Source organism: Lasioglossum baleicum, chromosome 12 (assembly GCF_051020765.1).
Source record: "Lasioglossum baleicum chromosome 12, iyLasBale1, whole genome shotgun sequence".
In the NCBI taxonomy this organism is placed as follows: Eukaryota; Metazoa; Arthropoda; class Insecta; order Hymenoptera; family Halictidae; genus Lasioglossum; species Lasioglossum baleicum.
Genome location: NC_134940.1, coordinates 10,490,182 through 10,504,489, shown reverse-complemented (window position 1 = coordinate 10,504,489; position 14,308 = coordinate 10,490,182). Strand labels below are relative to the sequence as shown.

General features: G+C 45.7%; 2 protein-coding genes across 2 annotated transcripts in view; both read right to left on the bottom strand.

The window, feature by feature from the left end:
• LOC143214553 (interleukin-1 receptor accessory protein-like 1-B) overlaps positions 1-14,308 on the bottom strand; it is a 187,021-nt gene that overhangs the window by 170,106 nt on the left and 2,607 nt on the right. The window lies entirely within an intron of this gene.
• Positions 1-14,308, bottom strand: part of LOC143214554 (uncharacterized) — a 49,336-nt gene that overhangs the window by 33,248 nt on the left and 1,780 nt on the right. The window contains exon 2 of the mRNA XM_076435767.1: positions 1-14,308. This exon is cut by the window's left edge and continues 33,248 nt beyond it. The gene's annotated coding sequence lies outside the window, so the exon portion shown is untranslated.

Here is a 14,308-nt window from a genome sequence, read left to right as displayed (position 1 = left end):
AGATTGGTGTTGCTGTTTTTTTCACCCTTTTTCGATTCCCGGTTCCTTCCTGGAAGAAGTGGCTTTCAGGGAGCACTTTGTGTACCATCGTTACATTTTGTTGAACAAAACGTGTTCACATTATGTTAATATTTCCAATTTATTTTTCAAGGTTTTTCAATGCTCTCGTTTTTGGTTTGCAAGACTTTTTTGTGCTGGATGTACACACGGATGTTTTGTCGTAACTCGAGCGATCTGAATATCTGTAGCGGCGTAAAAAATATTTCATATGCAACTCGAATGGCGTCAGACGACGCGATATTCTTGGGACGAACACACTTTTCCTCAAAGCTTTGTCTGTCTTTGCGTTCCAATTGCATATGAAACACTTTTTCCTGCGCCCAGTGAGCTATTCCGATGGCTTCTTTACACATTCATAGCGGTTTAAAAAAAAAAGTTACAATTCAGTCTTACGTTTTCAACATACTTTCCTATTATAGACTAATAAAATTAAAGAAGTTCTGCTCCAATCTTCGTAAGTATGCTTATAGAAATGTCTACAATCGTTCAACAAAATATTTCACTATACGAGAATGAGAAATTTTCCGAGGCAGCTGAAAAATCTATCAACCACGGTCTCCTGAAAAATTCTACTGAAAGTTAAACAGATAACACGCTCCACGAACAGTGTATAACTTCTTCTGAAAAGTATTACTGGAAATCAGAAAGACCAACTTTGCGTTAAAGTGTCTTTCGCGCGATACATCACTGTCACGCCTATTGACCTACGTTCACGCCGCTGTTTGGCGGATTGCTATACTTCGGGGTGATTTTAAATCGACAATAACATGAAAACAGTTGCTTTATCACATTTCTATAACGTTACATTTTCGTCTCGTTTTAGTATTTCGAGCCATTCTGCACAATTTGACATCCTCTAATTCTAAAATCGATTTTATTCATTCACTTTCCATGAATGAACTGAATTATTCATTCACCATTGATATACATACATTCTTTTTCTAGGCAGAAAGTTCGACAAGTTTGTAGAAAGCAGCAATATAAAATAAAATAAAATATAAATCACTGGAACTATGAGATAACTACTATTTACGAAGAAAATGTAATCACATTGGCATAAACATTGATCCAGTTCAACAAGTTCGCAGATAACAGCACTAAAAATCAAAATAAAAAGTGAATCATTTATCTGTGAGATAGAAGTGCTATTTCCGTTGAAAATCTGAATGGTCCGATGGAAAGTTTCGAGTGCCCGATCACCGGGACCCTCGAATTAAGAAAAATTAAGCCCGAACCCACTCCAAGATGCACGATTGATCCGCGCCGTCGCCTTTTAATCGCCGCAAACTTCTCGTGGAATTTTTTCTCTCCAACTAAATGGATAATGGAAGAGTCGCGAGGCAGAGCTTCCTCTGAAAGACGATTCGACCGAGGCCAGATCGATATCGATTCGACGAATTCACCGTGTGCAACGTTTCTGTGTGCACGGAAAAACAGGACCTCGCGCGAGCGCGCGCACACGGTTTGTTCTCCGCACGGCGATTATCGCGAGCCATGACGCATCCGTCAGGCGTTTCGCCTCGCATAACGGTGCGCGTCCAGGACCATGACACGTCGCCGCGTTTGCAAGCAAACAGGGAAGTGTATCGGTAGAAAAATAAACGAGCCAGTCAAATATTTGCGGCGATGGGATATGCCTCGTTGCCGCGAGCCTCCCATATCGTGGTCCTAACCAAACATATCCAACAATTTACTTTTCCCGGCACTCATCTTCCCGAAAAATCGGCGCCGGTCTTCCCATCCGCTATCCCGGAACTCGCGCGGTGCTGCGCTCCAACGAGTCTCCGGGATCGATGAAAATTCGAGATAAATCGGCGGTCAAAGTTTTCCGCTATGCTGGAAATCGGCAAGAAAGATCGGCCCCGTGCAGATCGATAGAATTGTCGCGAAATAATTCGCAAGCCCAATGCGAGAAGAACCCGGTCAGAAGTGCCATTCATGACGAAGACACCGAGTTAAGTTTAGTTGGACAAATGGGTGTTGAAGTTTCCGCGCGTCTTTCCCAGAAATCGCGCGGAACATTAGTCTCGGGCAGATCGATGGAATTATTGGGAAATAATTCGCAAGCCCAATGTGAGGAAAATCCGGAGAGAAATGCATTGATGATGTCACTGACAATGAGTTAAGTCTAGTGGCAAAAATCGGTGTTGAAATTTGCGCACGTTTTTCCCAGAAATCACAAGCTGAAACGCTCGAGAGAATCTCGGAGGATCGACTCGTCGCAGATCGATGGAATCGCGGGTCTCTCGGTGCATCCACCTGGGTGCATCAAGCACCGCGAGTCCTGTGCGTTTCTGTGCAGGAGAACCCCCACAGAGGTGCATCGACGATGAAAACGCATCTCTGCCTCGCGATTTCTCGCGGTTTCTCGCGATTCCGCGTCTCCCTCTATCTCCTCGCCACGGTCGAACGCGGTCCACGGCCGCGACTCGCCTACTCGTTTATCTTGCCGGGTATTCTCCAGCCTCGAGTATTATTATACGTCATCGTCGTGCCATCCGAGACTTTCTCACGGTTCCTACGGTGCCGTTGAATTTCTGAAAAGTGCTCGATAAAACCGCAAATGTCGACGACGAGCTTCTGAAGGTTGGTTTCGTGGATGCTTTATCGTTTTTGGGAAAAATCGCGATGAAGAAATTGTGAACGATTTTGCGAGACGGGCACGCGTTGACGATTCTTTGTCGTCGCGTTCCAGTATTTATTGCATTTTATCATATTGTATTAATATGTCTTATATTTACAGTCAGTATACCTGCAAGTTTAACCCTTATACGATCCTCAGGGTAAAAATTCACCCATTTACAATTTTCACGTACTGTAAAATCATTGACCCCTTTATGTCTATGTTGTGAGATGTATTTCTTTAAAATTTGACGTTACAAATGGAACATAATTTGTTGATTTCACGTGTAGAACAAACATGGGTGAATTATTGTCCTAGTCACTTTTATGCAACTATTCTTGAGGAGCGGTATGAGGGTGAATAAACAGACTCAACTAAAAAATTGAAACTGCAGAAATCCCGATGCATTTTGTACAATCGAGTGGAAAAAGATGAAAGAGAATGTCAGAATCGTATTCACACAGACCTGTGTGAAGCATCTATCGATTATGGGTTGCAGTGTATCCAAAAGTCAGATAAAAATCGAGCGGAGAAGCAGTGAAACATCAAAAACTCACAAAATCCGAGGATAAGCCGAAAATTGGGAGGGGAAAATGAATGGACCCTCGGTGTCGTATCTCCTCCTCTTTATAGTCGCATCAGTAGCCTCGCACGATGCAACTCTACACATACTATTGACTTTGATATACTCTGAATGCGGTAAAAGTAGAGGACTGAAAATTCAGAAAGTCCGAGGTCAAGTAGAAAATCGAGTGGAAAAAGAAGGTATTTCCAGAATCGAGTCTCCGCCTCTTTATAGTCGCGCCGCCACGTCGGTCTCAAAGACGCAATCATAGACCATTCACTTCACTGTACCTTGGATCCTGGTCAAAATTGAAAATAGCGAAAGTGGAAGACCAAAAACTCGGAAAATCCGAGGACGAGCGAAAACCTTAGAATAATAAAAAGACCCATAGAATCGTGTCTCGGCCTCTTTACAGTCATATCTGCATTCCCAGAAGACACAACCACAGACCCTTCTCTTCAATGTATCTAAATTGGAGGATCAAAAATCTAGAAAATCGTGCGGCAAGCGCACGTAAAAAGTGAAAGGAGCTCGGCGATCGCGACCTCCGCTCGCTATAGTCACACCGGCAGTCCCGACGCGCCGCGAGTGCATCCAGGGAGCCCGGTGACTCGTGCAAAAGGAACGAGGGGAAGGAAAGCCGAACGCGTCCCGTGGTTTGCAGACCGCTCTTTTCCTCTCAAGGCTGCGTTTGCAACCTGTCAGCGCGCAAAAACGGTAGAATCACGATATACGGCGAGCGCACCGGCTGGAAAAACCGACGATTACGTTCGGAAATGATGCTACCCGATAGAAATTTGTGTAACGTAATAAGGCCGCGAGCAGCAGTCGCGGGATACACACGCAACCGGTAAATATATAGTCGGCGATTATGGCTCAGAGGAGAGACAGTTCGACGCGCGCGCGCAGGTAAAAATACGAGTATACTTGCGGCCTGGCCTCGCCTCGTTTCGCCTCGAGCCGAGTCGTATCGTTACGAAACGGGAATGCCTGAATATAATTAATGTAGAGGCGGTGCATCGGTGCTCGCATCGTGGTGGCGAGCGCAAAATTCGCGGCGACACGTAATCCTGCCCTTTAAACCGTGCTCGATAACGTCGGAACGCGTCAATAGCCGAACACACGATTGCATGGTTCCGGGAAACGAGCCACGACTGCTTCAAACGAGGAAAGTCTAAAGTTGAACATGTTGAAACAGCTCCTGCCGTTTTTACTGTATGTATACACGCCTCGCCTAGCTTTACCTCGAACAACATAATAATACCGTTAATTACCACGTTGCTGGAACTCGCGCGATAGCGTAATCGCCCCGCGCTCCTGGCGCAATCTACGGTTCTATCGAAACCGCCAGCTTTTTAAACCCTGCGGGAAGGCGCAATATTCAATTTTCTACACGGACTCTTATTTGAAACGACTGGCTTCGCGGCACGTTTTCGCAGGAACGTTAGGAATCGCGTGGTGGTTCGCTTAAGTCTGGCTGACTCAGCTGTCGCCTATGGATACGACAGTGATAAATGAAAACAGGGTATAATTAAACCGTCTTCATTTAACACGGTGAACACTAAAGTAGAAGAACAAGGCTGAGCTCCGGGCCTACACACTTTTTAGAGCCCTGTCCGCAATTGGATATTTAACTCACGCAATCTCCTGACCAAACACAGCGTGAGTACAATTCACTTCAGAGACTTCGGATGTCCATTGTGCGGTGCAATGAAACAGTCATATTTGTCGAATTTTTCAAATTTTCCTTTTCGAGTATTGCGACGAATAGGAGCCCTCCGGCCGTGGAAAATCGTTGGAGACCGAGTGATTCGATGGCTCGCGATGCAGTAACTCGATTCCCAGGGTCTAGCATGAAATTCGAGGCTGCATGCTCTCCGCCCACGCGTTCCAGGAACTCGCTGCGTAACTTTTCACGCGCTTTTCCCTGTGGAACAAGGAGGCGCGACGACGACGCAATAAGGCAAGGTGCACAGAAATAATTCCGCGAAAGCTTCTGGTTCCTAGAAAGCTTCTGGTTCCTAGAACGCTCGATCCAATCTGAAAGTTCGCGGTGCCACGTAAACACGAAGAAATTAACGCAACCACGCGGAGGGTACGACGCGGATACGGTTTCGCAAGGACTTCAATTTTTCAGCGCGCCGCGCCGACCCGCAAGAAACGTTCGCTGTTCCGCAAGAAACCCGAGCCGTTCCGGGCTCTGAAAAGGACCAGCTCGGGCCGCACGCTCGACGTTTCGCAAACCGTGTCGCCATTGTCCCGCGAGCAGCCGTTTTCAGCGTGCTCGCCATCGAATCCCCGCAAAAGCTGTTCAACCCGGCCAACGAGGAGGAAACGGTTTCTTTCCCGCGGCGAAGAAAACTTTTCCCGGCGAGCGTTCTCGAAATAAAGGCTACCTAACCTCGGTGACGTTGCGCGACGGGTCAAAGTGCCACTCCTGTGCTCAGAAATTATAATATTTTTTGACGTTTTTGATCACGTCTGTGACTCGAGTTTACTGGATCATTTTTAGGCGGTGTATGATGCAAACTAGTCTGTTTACTTGCGGAATTACCTAATATCGAGAGCAGCACAATGATGACTTAAACTGCCACTAATTTTCCCTGCACTACATCGTACTTCAGTGTGTACAAAGCGCATCTAAAAAAAATCCGGATCATCAAAAGCACTTTAATTGAAAATTTTCAAGAAAATCGTCCGAGAACAGATCGAACGTCAGCGTACCAAAGGTGGAAAGGGAAAAATTCGATTTCCCCGAACACGACGGGTCGCGGCATCACGACCGACATTTGCATCGATGAGGACCCGCCCCCGCGAGCAAGTCCGGGCCGCCGCAAGTCGACGTGCATCGTACTTTTCGTAAAATTGAATTGCATTGCCACGGCGTTCACGTGCTGCATGCGTATCGCGTATCGCGTAACACGGGCACGAACGGAAGTAAAATTCACCGTCGAGCTCGCGGTCTCTCGCGCGGAAACGCCGCCGTCGGAGAGGAGTAAAGTCTGCGAAGGGAAACGTGGCCGCGGCCGCGAGATCGAAAAACTTTTACCGTGCGCGGTGCGGCACGCAGACAACAGCAGCAGAACCAACAGCAGCCGCCGCCACCGCCGAGAGAGAGAAATTTAGGCCTTCCACCAGCCGTGGAACTATCGAGGGAATAACCACTGACGCGTTCCATCGCCCCCGCCGATGGAATATTTTCCGCGTGAACTCGCCGCGATTCGGCTCCGAGAATTTTATCGCAAGCCATTCCGCAAGTTTCGCCGCGTCTCGTAATCTCTCGTTTCGCGTGGGCAAATATTTCGGCCGCTCGTGAAACACGTTGATCCCGTTCGCTCGCCCATTTAGTTACACTTTTATGAATGAACACGCTTTGCCAGGGGCCTCTCTCCCGACCGCTGAATGAAGCTCCGTGGGTTTCGCGTGTTTGCTCGAACAATAGAACCCCCCTCCCCCTCTAATGAATGCGCGACCCGCATTACCATATCGCGTAACCAGACACGCAGAATTTTCAAAATCTCCAGTGCAATATTTCTTTCAGGCAAATGTTTAACCGCTGCTAACGATCTGCAAATGTTTGAGCAGGACCGGGTGCAAGCGAGAAGCAACCAATTTGACACCGAGCGACCAATTAAATTGACAAAAGTGTACACTATTTCTACAGAGAATTCACCGAAAATTCACCGAAAGTAAAACTATCGAGAGCGAGTTGCTAGACTGATCAACGCACTGTAATTATACTATAGAAGACAGTCGATTTATAAACTCCAACACGCATACCAAAGTCTGAGAAATCGTTCCTTCGAACATCTCCATTAATAGGTTTTCTCGAAGATCGAACAAATCCTCGGGAGAACCCTCGTCCCTTATCCGCCGCGAAATTATGGCTCCGTTCCATCAACTTGTCATTATCCAGAGGCCCTTCACGGGAACGTAGACGGTCGGACACACATGTCTAAGCCCTCTCTATCGCGACTTTGACGACAAAGACGACACGCGATCCCGAGACTTCTTTTACCCACGCATTCCCGAGGAACGCGAGACCAGGCACACACAAATTGCTGGCCTCCGCGGAATTCTTTCTGAACGATCGGCCGGCTTTCCACGGAAGTACAATCAACAATTCATAGGCAGAGTCATGCTAATAACGCTCGCGGAATCGTCGGGTTTTCGAACGTAGCAAAACTTGTGCCTCCGAGCAATTTTCAATTATTTCTCCTCTTTCCAATCTGCATGGAGAAAGTCTTCTAAAATTATGTCCGTTAATTTAAAGAATGCAATGTTTGATTTCGGAGCATTTCTTCCAGTATGTGTATAAGAAGTTCTCTGGTGTTTTGTACAACGTGTGACGATCACGAAGAAAACGAAATATGTAAATTGTTCGCTCCACAGACCGACAAGAAAATGCCTCGCAGCAATTGCAACTTCCATCGAGCAACTATCTGGTAAAATTTCTTTCGCCGTGGGTGCACGGTACGGCAGGAAGTTGCGCAGATACGCGCAATCAGATTAGCACAATTTTCCAGGTAGAAGCGAAAGCCGACTCATCCTCGCGGGTCGCGGGAGAGCATGTGCTCGACGACAGGGTCGCGTGCCGGAAACCGCACAACCGTGTGCGCGACGCGGAGAGAGGAGTGGCGAGGAGAGAACAGAGAGAAGAGGGGCGTTGATCGTCGCCGGCAACTGGGAAACGACTTTCCACAAAACGATTATCGGCTTCCGGTACGTCGAAACCGTGTCCCCGAGCCGATCTCCTTGGTCGCGTTCCGCACGCCAGCATCATTATCCCTAACGACGTCGCGAGGCGAGCGTCGTTCTCGAACCGGGAACAGAAACGACCCGCACACTTCGTCGGATACCGGGTCCCCCTGTGCTGGCGACGATCTTTTCTGTGGTACTTCCGGTTCCGCGCAGGTGTGCGACGACGTCGTTGTCGTACTCGTTACCCGGGGATTCGTCGGGTTCAATTACCATGTAACGGCACCGAGTCGTTCGAATAATTAAGCGGCTCTTCTGGTCTACAACCTTGAAAAAATTCGTTTCACCTTTTTCTGAAGACCTGCTTTTAGGGAGCTATCAAATACAACGTTCACATTCTTGCGATCGCGAAGAAAATTTTACGACGAGTAAACCTCTGTTCACCTCTTATATAATCGTTTAATTCCAAACTTTATAGGGTCAGTGAATAAAGTGAAAAACTATTTCAAATGAAGTCCGAGTAATACGAAATAATCTAGAGAGAAATTATTGTCCGAAATAAAATATATATAATACGTGATAATATATTACTTTAACTATTACTTCCTAGATCATTTATTTGGATCCATAAGTCTGCTTTGTAGTGGATGTTGAAAATGCTGGAGAACACGTTCCACAAAATCCTCTAACAAGATCGGAAAACCGGAGGAGAACCAGTTCGAGCAATTTCTCAGCACACAATCGTCTCCGAGCTGCGAGCGTTCTGCGAGTCGTCGTAGCAGAAACGCGCTTCGCAACGCCGAATGTTGTACCTGCGGCGCCATTTCGAGCGAGCGACGGCGCATCATTCGTAGCCGAAAAGAGTGTGTGTTCTCGCGTCAACGATTCAGCTCGAATTTCATCCTTTGTTCGTCTCGTTCGCTCGTTCGATCGCTTCCGGCAGCCTTGTTCTCCTCGGCGCAAAGGAAGATCCTCAAGATCTCCAGGTCTCCGGAAGATGATCGCGCAGAGTTTCGCGAGTCGCTGGGAAACGCTACTCCATCGAGAGAAGATGTTCGTTTCGCCTGTCCGTCGAGGATGCTCGTAGCCGTGTCATTGTCGCGAGCACAGCAATTCCCCGCGACCGTATAAATAGCCGATGACAATGACGAACACGGAGAAGAAACTTCGTTCCACCCGCCGCCTTTCACTCTCGAGGAATGCCTGGCGAGCGCGAACGATAGGATCGATAGATTCTACACGATGCTTCGGACATTCCCTTCTATTTACTACCACGATGCCTTCGGACGTTCATTATTAAAGTTGTCTGTACATCTCGTGTGGATTTAGGCTTCATTTGATTTTTTCGGTTCGGTGATTTCACCGAAGGTAGCGAATTTTTAATTATAGTGATAGAGAGTGTTATAATACTGTATCAAACGACCAATTATGAACAGGAGTCAACTGAGATTGACTCATCATTCGGCTCGTAGTAATTCAAACGGAAGAAGTACATAAAGAATGATCATAACGCCGATATCTGATTTGATCCTCCCCTACTTTAATGACATAATGAGTCATTTATCTGAGGCTCACGACGGCAGAAGAAAAAGAAAGAGAAACGAACGATAATGATAATAATAAATCTAATTACTATAATCATATTTATGCACCGTCCCCATTACGTTACAGCTCCTATCATTTACATTCTATTTTTATTACATGTGTATGTGCACTCAACTACCTCGTTTATTTACAGCAAGTTTTCCCCGGCAGTCACCACTCATGTCGACCAGAGATTACTATGGGAGCACTCCTCCCACGTCGGGGCACATACTATTACCATTATCGCGGCGTAACATCGCGAATAGCGCTTCGCGGAGGCAAAGAGAAAATCGTCGTTTAATTTATGACTTCCGCGTGCGCCCTCTGTTGTTCCGCGGATGAATTCGACCGTTAATAAAAACCGTCTCTTCTCTCTCTCTCTCCCTCCCGACAGATTCCACGCCCTTTGTTCCGCGTCGAACCCTGAACCCCGATTATGCTAGGCGTCGTTTTTCCCGGAATCGCCATCGACACGACCCGGTGCACAGCACACGGGAGGGGAAGAGAATCGTTTACCGCGAAAAGCCAACGGTGGGAAAACGACGGGGGACTTCGTGGAAACGCGACGGAATAATCGCAGCGGTCCCCCGATCTGCGGATGCGAGCGATTTGTGCGCAAAACGTAGATCCGATCGACGGCAAAAACTGGAGAAATCGGAGAAATCGGCCGTCCCTTGAAAATGATAGTTTCCTTTCCGTTTCTTGCGAGACTGATCGGCGATTGCGAAACCTGGCAGAAATGGAAGTGCAGTATGTACAGTGCATGGGAGTGCATTAAACCCGCTGCGGACGAGGCCTCCTAAAATAATATTTTCCTCAGAGAACGTGTCACATTATGTCACCTTAAATAACAAGGAAAATGAACAACTGGTACTTTCTTACGTATGGAAGTGTAAATGTACTCTTGAAATTATGTCAACGCTCTACTTGGCACTACGACGGTTGTCTAATAGGATCGGAATGTTTGTGACTCACGATAGAAAATTTCTCTAAAATTGTTCGATAGCGATGTCAATTTTTGTCGTGAACGAACATGAGAATCATGAGAAGCTCGACTCTATTGTTTCTTCTAAGATTATTTATTAAAAGGAGATTTTGGTAACATAATAATAATAAATGATGTACCATGGACATTTTCATTTTGAAGAAAAAGAAAACAGCCATCAACCGAAGAGTCGACCGCAATGAAATAAAAATTATGCGACGCACACGACAGTGGAGTACGCTAATTCGATTCGAGCTGGTGACGCAAGTGCGGTCAGTTCGCATAATTTCGTGCGTGATCATCGCCGAGGTTGTTCCCGAGAGCTTCCAAGAGATGGACGCGGTCGATAGAGACGTAACAGGTGTGGACATCCAATGAAAAGAGGGTCGGTGCGCGCACGGCACACGTCCGTCGTCCTCGAACTTTCCGAAAACAGGCCCGAGAGGCCTAGCGGGCCCGAACAAAACGGGCCCGGACCCCGTCTCGAGAGTTCGGTGAATGCTCGGGGACAAGTATGCTGTTTGACACCTGGACGAGCACAATACACCTGGAGAGAAAGGAGAGGGTGGAGAGGGTCCTGCTAGCTGACGAGGTGGCCACTTTGTTCCGGGGAATAATAAGGTTCCCAGTACGGGAAAGGGATTCGAGCAAATCGGCAATGGGCCAGTCGAGGACCCTTCTCGGAAGCGATTCTTTGTCAGGGGCCTTGCGGTCGCCGGGGGACAGCCTCGGAGGTAGCTCGTCTCAGACCGCGACCCCCTATAGCGATTTCCATCGGTGCTGTAGCTCGCAGAACGTTATAGGTAAACGCCACAGTAGTGCTCACTTAACACTTGGTTGAAAATATAAACGATGTTGCTCTTAAACCTCAATGCCAGGTCTGAATTTTTCCGGTTTTTTGAGTTTCTACAAGCAAGATTTTCAATGTAGAAATTTGAACTTTTTCAGAATTTTCGCATATGATTGAATAGAAAGAAGAGTAGAATTTGGTCCAAACACTATACCCTTTGCGCAAACCATCCCCACTCTTCCCCACAACTTAATGCCTCGATCTCACCGGGTCTCAGTAAACAAAAGAAAATGTCTCACCTTTCTAACCATACACTCAAGTAAAATAAGTCTCCGTACACCCTTTAAAACAGCATAACTTTTTTATAATTGTACCAAACGAGCTGATTATTTGCAAGCAATTGGAAGGATTGGTTTACTAGATGATGTGCAAAAAAGATTTTCCAATAATTACAATTGATCAGGTTACATGCAAAAATAAAACTTTTTTATTTGGGTCTCTAATGAAAATTTAAAATATATGTTTGGTAGATCTATTTTAGTTATTTACATGGTGAAAATTTCATCGAAATCGGTTGACGCAGGAAAAAACGACACGCATCGAAAGATGTACGATTCTGTGGATTTTAAACGGAAACTGATCAAAAGTCGTATTTTCACAATATTTAACCGCTTGTAGCTCGCGCGTATGTCAATCGATTTTGATGAAATTTTTAGCAGGTGTGTAACTACTATAGATGTGCAAAACATATATTTTAAATTTTTATTAAGGGCCGAAATAAAAAAGTTCTACAAAGTGCCTTTTTTATTTTTGCATGCAACCTTGTAAATTGTAATTTTTAGAAAATATTTTTCGCACATCTTTCAGTAAACCAATGTTTCTAATTACTTACAAAAAACATCAGGTCACACATTTAGTATAATTATAAAAAAGTTATTCCGTTTTAAAGGGTGTACGGAGACTATTTTACTGATTGTGAGTGTAGTAGTAGTGGATCGATAAGATTCCTCCGATTGAAACGATTCCAAACACGACGTAAATCAGACTAGTTCTCTACACACAATGTAAACAACAAAATCAAGGACTTACGTATACTATACATGCATTCTATAAAAGCAGATCGATCTACGTCGTGTTTGGACTCATTTAAATCGGAAGACTGTTAACGACCACTGTCACCGTGTTTGAAAATTTCAGATCTCGTCTATTTCGATTTCCCTCGCCGTGTCTATTGCCTTACTTCGTCGACCTGTACTCGAGTCGATTCCTGACAGAGTAATGTTTGAACGCGAAAATTTGACTTCCGGACCCGAAAGTTTGAAAATAGGAGTGAGCACTACTGCGGCTCGCCGAGAATGCTATAGCTCGCGAGAGAGGCTAGCGCTCGGCGCGCTCTTCTAGATTTATCGTGGAATAAACAAGCGTTTCGTGGAAACGTTATTACCGCGTGACGTGACTCGCTCGCCAGCTATCCAACTCGCTCTTCTTCTTCTTCGTTCTGTTCTGTTCGACGCCGTTTTTACCAACAACGTCCCACGATACGCTCGTTTCGATACGCTCCGGCGACCACGGTTTTTCCCCGAACAACGTGGTGTACCAGCCCGCGAAAAACCTGGACAAGGAGGGTTCAAGGACAACAGAATTGGATACGATATAGCTCGACGACGAGTCCTCGATATGCTGATGCTACTCCCCGGAAGCCTGACACGAGGTTTCGATCCGAGGATGATGGGTGGGGCCCCTACGTGAGTCATGTGTTTTCCATTTCTGGGGACTGATATGCATCTGCAGCTGCATGCCGATTCTGGGTTCTCGGATTCGGCTTTTTTAGGAGAAAGGAGTCCTCCTCAACTGCGGTGGAGCGAGAACTGTGGCTTCCATGGGTCAGTGGGAATGTACAGTTTCATGTACGAATTTATGCAAGAGTTTATGCATTTATGCCAAAGTGATTTAATTAATATATAATTAGTTTTATTATATCAGTAATATAATTATTTATTATTATACAGCAGATTTTATGCATTTATGACAAAAATGGGTAGTTGCAAATTAATATCATACAATGAACAGATTTAAAAAATTTAAGAACATCAATATATTCGTTGCAGCTCATTAACATTATTATGTAAACAATTTTTATTTTGCATAAAGTTCCGCAATCTATTTATTATTATATCTGCAGAGTTTGAGAATGCTGTTGTACTACTTTCTGTTAATTAAAATTATTACACCAAGAAATCAATACTTTTATTTTCCATACAAATCCGCAGGTTAATTAGTTATTACAGAGTGTTCCAGTTAAAACACGGTGCAAAATCTAAAAAATCATCTCGCGGGCTACGATATCCAAGGAGCATTTTAATCAAAAGCGTCGCCGAAGTAGCTGATCCAATAAGAAAATCAATATCAAGCGAACCTAAAAGTGTGAACGTCGCAGGTTCGAGTTTGAAAATAAATTCGGTCGTTACTCTACTCCCCGAGCAGGTGCGCTCACGGCTAACCGTTTAAACAAATTGCAGTTTAATTCCGTTGGGCCGAAATTACTCGAGAAAAATCTATATTTGCATAACTACCCGGCATTCTTTTCTCGCGTGCGACCGGAGTCGCGCTTAAATATTGCGGAGCAGCTTGCGAGCTAGTAACCAACATTTTGCCATAATGCTAGGGGACCAAAACAGGGAGAGAGAGAGAGAGAGAGGACAAGAGGTTTCCGAGGATAAGGAGTTTGCGAGGTCGGGGAGAACAAAGTCGCAGACGCGATTTGCCCGGAAATAGAGAGCGTGCCGTATGCCGGACTAATAACCGGTTTAACGTATTCAACCGGTGAAAAAAGAAACGGCGAAGAAAAAGAGAGGAGAGAGAAATGCTCGTTCCATAAATGGATTAGTTCCACGACGAGGGAAGCAACGTTTTCCAGGTAGACTCGCGAACTCGGGCGAAAAAGTCGCCGCGAAAATTGCATTGAGCCCCGCGCGAATGTCGGCCGAGCCATTCAAATCGGCC